Source organism: Falco cherrug, chromosome 9 (assembly GCF_023634085.1).
Source record: "Falco cherrug isolate bFalChe1 chromosome 9, bFalChe1.pri, whole genome shotgun sequence".
Lineage (NCBI taxonomy): Eukaryota > Metazoa > Chordata > Aves > Falconiformes > Falconidae > Falco > Falco cherrug.
In genome coordinates this window covers 24,432,784-24,438,783 of record NC_073705.1, presented here as the reverse complement: position 1 = coordinate 24,438,783, position 6,000 = coordinate 24,432,784, and positions in this window count along the sequence as shown.

Sequence of the window (6,000 nt, the reverse complement as noted above, 5' to 3'; positions counted from 1 at the left end):
TGTCCTTTCCTCCTCACTTTGTTGTTGAGAGCTACCTGCTTGCTGCAGAGTCACCGGGAGCATTGCTGAAAGCTGGGGAGGGGAGCAGCATGCACGGCTCCCTGCCACGCTCACCATGCTCGCTGGGAATCCTGTGTCTGCACCAGCCATGGTACCACAGCTCTTCTCACTGGAAACAGAGGCAAAATCCCAGGAGCCGAGGGGCTGGCAGTCCCTGACAATAAATAGGTGTGTGGAACGTTTCAAGGTCTGAGCTGCAACAGCAAAACCGGTGATGCACAGGCTCATCCTCTGTGTGTGTGTGTCCCATGTGCACACACAACCAGAGCCTGGTCCCGCGGGTCACTTCCCAGCAAGCGCTGTGACCCCTCAGGGGAGGGAGAGCAAGAACCAATTCTCCTCTGCCTTGAGAGATATAAAGCCCAGGTATGAACAGTGATAGAAGATGCAAGCTCTTTCCTGCTTCTTATTTTTTATAAAAAAGTGCAATCTGACTGTCTGACTACAGATCTGCATAGCACCAAGAGATACAGCTGTGGGTGTCAAATGCTCCCAAACCTGCTGATGTTTGTCGGTGCTGCAGGTGTGCTGCACCTCAGCAGGTCAGGGGCACAAAATGTAGGTGGCAAGTGGGTGTATAATGAAACCCCTGCAACCTTGTGCCGCTGTCGGATTGCATCACGCTTGAAATCAGACAAACAAATCAGCAGGCTGGGGAGCCCAGCCACTCTGCCTGCTGACTAATCTCCCCTCCCCACGCCTCTGGCTGCTGAACCTGCCGTGGGCTTTTGGCACACATGGGCCCTATAGCTTGGTTTGGTAGGAGCTCAAAGTGGCTTGAATGGCAGGAGGAAATCCAAAGCTGGGGACCCGTCACCAAAGCTTTATGGCCATGGTGTTTCGAGCAGTGCAGCAGCAGCAAGCACTTCCCAGAGCGTGTGATGTTATAGAATAAAAGCGTGGGTGGCAGGGGATGTTAACATGCTGGCAGTAATTTCCAGCTCTGTGACAATGAACCACTGATATCATCACACACGCTGGGCCAGATCCGGCATTCCTGCTCTTGCCTGAGATCCTGATGAAAGTAATGGGAATTGCCATCCAAGATAACGATTGCAGGATCAGGTGGATGATGACACCCTGCTTTTCTTATCTCGTTATCTCTGGCACTGCCTCTCTGCCTCTCTTTCCACTACTTGCAGTGTTTCATTCTGTGCTCACAAACTGTAAGGAGAGCCCGCTGGAGAGCTCTAAAATGCATGTGATCCCTGGAAACTCCCTGAATTTATAGGGAAAACTTCCGCATTGTTTCCAGCAATTAAATTGCATCAGAAGATGCCCACATCCATGGTAATGTCTTGCTGCTGTTACACTGGGCAAGCAATTGCTCGATGGTCTATAGTGGGGAGCAGGAGAGCAGCTAGTTAGGTGGGCTGTGCAGCAGCACGTGGGGAGGGGGTCCAGGGAACCCTCGGCAGGGAGATGTCCTGGAGATTGCCTTTGTTTGGAGACAGTTTTCATTAGCACACTTGAGACCCCGCTCTCGATGAGGCCCGGTACAGACTACATGCTGAAGAAATCTTCCCAAGCATGTTTAGCCAATTCAAGTATTTGTGCTTGAGGCTGCTGCCTCTGCTCTCATGCCCTGCTAGGGCTTCCCGTGGTGTGAGCACCCTGGATCTCTGCAGGCTGAGCTACTCCGGTTCTTCCCCAGCGGATGGCAGAGTGCATTTGTCTCTCCTCCTGCGCATGGGGAAGAAATGCGGGAAGCATGACCTGTATATACTGTTCGACCTCCAGCCTTCCTGCAAGCTGCAGCCTTGGGGAAAGCGAAGCATTTCCCCTGCCCAGGAGGGCACGTCTCCCCTGCTGACAGGCACCCTGGGTTAAAGTGGGAAGGGTTGGTGTTTGCAAACAAGCCCAGATATGGCCTGGGAGGCTGATACAGCTCTTGAAGCAATGCTGAGCACTTGATGAACAATTAAATCCTTCTGAATTTGCTTGAGTGAAATCAAAGGTAACTGAAGTATCAGTCACGGCCTGAACTGGACCCGCATGCTGCTCCCCTCGGGGACATGTTTCCCCCCCGTACTCAGCGTGCAGCTGCAGCAAGTCACAAGCTCTGCTGCTGACCGGCCAGGTGACACAGAGCGTGGTGGCCCTGGGGCAGGGGCCATGTGCTTCCATTCTGGGCAGATTCAGCGTGTGCATTACCTCTCCCAGGATGCCGGTGCGGAGGTTGGCCGTTGAAGAGAGATGAAGGAAGCAGGGCCATGGAGGTGTTCTGCTGCCAGCATGGGGGTGTGAGCATGGCAGCTGCCCGAGGTGACAGGCTGTACCATCCCTCTGATGAGGAGGTCAATGGCAGGCCCACCTGGGGTTCACCACATCCATCCTATCCACCTGCTCAGGGATCTCCAAGGCACAAGGCACACTGCTGACCTTTGGGAGAGTACTGGTCAAAGCAAAGTTACCCCTTTATCCCACTTGCTGGCTAAGGCTTAATTGGAAGTGCAAGTGTAAGTAACCCTGTTGAGCTTTCTGTTTGTCTCTAGTATGGCAGAGCTTCTCCTACTCAGTGGAGGACAACTTGCTGAAGGATCTTACGTTGTGTCAACCCAAATCATTTGAAGAAATGGACAATTAATCCAGAGTCGGTTAATAGTGCACTGGTGATCTCTCTATGCATGGAAACGCAGGAGACTTGCAGACTCTCACATCTGAATGCTCTTCACACCAGATGCGAAGTTGAAGAGCATGATCTCCCCATAAGGGCAAGGTGGTCCCTGGTCTGGGCCGAAGCAGGGCTGTACTTCGAAGACTGTTTTAACAGCTGCTATTGTCGAGTGGGCTGTAGCCACCACAGGTATAAATACCCGGCTTTCTTCCTGTTTTTCTGTATTGCCCAAGGGTCTGAGCTGCACTCCTTGTGCTTGGGCCCTGGGGCTGCAGAGCCCCAGGTCTACCTACCGCAGCAGACCAAGGGGAACCATGCTGATAGGGACCCACCACGGACAAATCCTCCGTTGTTCAGACATGCTGAGACTGGAAGCATTTTTCAAGTCTGTTGGGTCAGCTGTGTGTGAGCATTGTCCTTTGAGGTGACAGTGGCCATAGTGAGTTGGATCCTGACTGAGCGGTGGCTTCGGGGACCGCCATTCCCACCATGAGGGCTGGGGAGATCGGCTCCCTCCTAGAAGAGGGCTAGTGACACCGTCCCACTGTGCTGCTTGGTGCAGACCCTGGCCTGGGGATCAGGGATCCCTGCCTCCAGCCCCTCACTTGATCACCCAAGGCACCTCTGCTCCCCCCCAGCTCTGCAGGATGGCATCTTTTTCCTTCTCTATTCCCATTCTGTAAGCACTTTGATCTCTGCGTGGATTCAGTGTGAAAGCATGGTGTTCCCTTCCCATACACCTTTTTTTCACTTGCTGTTGCAAATACCAGTTGCTTTGATGACACGTTGTGAGTTTATCTTAAAACTATTGATTTAGTTTAGGGTTGGTGCTGCAAACGCGCAGGAAGACGTCCTTGTCAGCTTTTAAACACTTATATACCTGTAAAATAGCTGCTTTCCCAGGAGAGCGCACTCGCTTACCCATCAAAGGATGCACCCTCCTGCCTACTCGTGTCACAGCGATAAAAGGGCCAGTCTGAACCATTACAAATACGGCTTATTTGTAGCTACAATACAGGGAGTTGCTAATAGGTTTCAAGCAGCGTGTCTGAACATGGGACAGCCATGTGATCCCTGCATCTTCACATCATGCAAGTGCTTTCATCGGTTTTAAGGCGTGACGATCTGATCCAGCAATTCCTGAGCCAAACCCTGTAACGACCACTTGACCAGAGCATTTCTTTTTATTTGGAGACATCAAGAGAAGGAAACTCCACCACTTCCTTTGGTAGTTTGTTCCAGTGGTTAAATCAGCCTTGCTACTGAAAATGTGAGTCCCATTTTTCACGTGAACTTGGTTGGCTTTTGCTTCCCATTGCTGCCTTTTTGTGCTGGTCTCATCCACCATGTGCAGTGGAAGCAGGCCAGATGGCTGAGAGCATTTCAAGTTCAAATTCTAGTAATTCTGCAGAATTTTACATAGAATTGCAACTTATCTTCTCCAGGGAAGTGCTGGACAAAATATTTTGCAGCGGCTGGTGAGGAATAACTCTTCTTTCTTGAAATAATTGACCTCCACACTCTCATCCCTTTCAGCCTCCAATTCTGTTGCAATGTTTCTTCTGCAGCTAATTAAGAGGGAATCCCCCACTGAAGGAAGAAACAGAAATAGAAAAATCCCTTTTCAGGAATAGGCACTATGTAAGCTATTCAAGCTGGGATTGCATTGTTAGGAGGAACTTTCATAAGTCAGGCCCACAGCAAGAGCATCTTTTTCATTTCTGCAGAATAAGCTGGCTGACAGCTTGCTGTACAGATGCAATCCAGTTCTGTGTGAAAGCAAGAGAAAATGCCTCAATATGAGTTTAATTACAGTTGTTTCTATAAATTCTTTGTGATGCATGTTTCAGCTAAAACAACCTTGCAATTAATCACATACACAAAAGCCTGCTGTAACCAAAATCTGACATCAAATCTCTCTCTACTTCTGTATCCTTTCTTGAACTCTGATCTAAAAAGAGAAGAAAAAAGGAGCTGAAAGAGAGAATTCCCATACCTGGATGGATGTTTTTGCAGTGTGGTAATGAGACTAAAGTTACAAGCTGGAGCTATTAGCATGTAACAGCAAGGAGATATCAACACTGTCACTGCTTGCTGATGGGCTTCGTCTCCCACTGACCTGTGCTTACCGAACAGTTAATGGGATGGTATTTGATGTGACAGCAATGCACTCATAATGCCTCACAATACCAGATCTCAGGGTCAAAACTCATGTCAATCATTCATCTAGTTTCCAGCTGACGTGGGTGCCTGAATTGCCTGGAAGGGGAGGAGGGAATCATTTGCAGCAAAGTATTTAATGAGCGTCCACCACAAGACAGGGTTTATTTCTGGCTGTGCGGCCACCTCCTTCTGCACTGAGCTCAGCATGTCACATCACCTCCTGCCTCCCTGCACCACGTCTGCATGGTAGCCAATGTGACAGACACTCACTGCAGCTTCTCCCAGGGTGTCCAAAATGATCTGATTTAGGCTGACAGCTACAATACACAGCAATAAATATGTATTCTAATGATCCTGCCAGTCATGACCGGACTGGAGAAATGCTTTCTACCCAAGTCCTGAATTTGCAGGCAAAAATGGAAGCTGCATAAATGGATAAAATTACCTGCTGTGAAAAACAGTGGGTGCTAAATCCTGGCCCAAATTAAGTGCTTTGGCATTTGGATTTGCAGTGGGATTTTTTTCTTTTGGCTGTGGGACGTTTTTTGCATGTCTGTGTGTCTGTGTCCAGAGACAGCAGCCTGGAGGATGGCAGGATCAACCTGCCCAAGTCATCATCTGGAGAGCTAGAAAGCTGCCCCATTGATGGCTGGAGGAAGGCTTTTCTCACAACAGTTTTGAAACTCGCTCCGGGTGAGATGCCTGCATGGTCCCCATCACTGCCTGCCCTGAGCTACGCCCTCTCTGAAGATGTTCAAAGTGATCTGTTCCCACCTTCCCTCAGACAATGCCACAATTTTCCCCTTATTTTCTTCATATGGATCCTTTTTGACTCTTTTAAGTCAAAGGTGGTGGAGCAAGGGGTCCTTTCTGTCCTCCAGGAGGGCAGTCAAAGAGTCTTGCTGCTGTCACTGACTGGCATGGCTTGTCCTGGAAGAGACAGTCCTGTGTTTGGTCACATGTATCTGATGGCTTTGGGCATGGGATCCCTCCTCTCTTGCTGCAGGTCCTTGCCTGCATTCAGAGGGATGTTTTAGTGTCCCCTGTAATTCCTGTCTTGGTTATCTCACTGCGTGGCAGGAGGCAGGAGGTTTTGGAGTACAGAAACCATTTGGAAAGAGTAACAAACTGTGTGTTGTCCTCTGAAACAGGCAGACCAT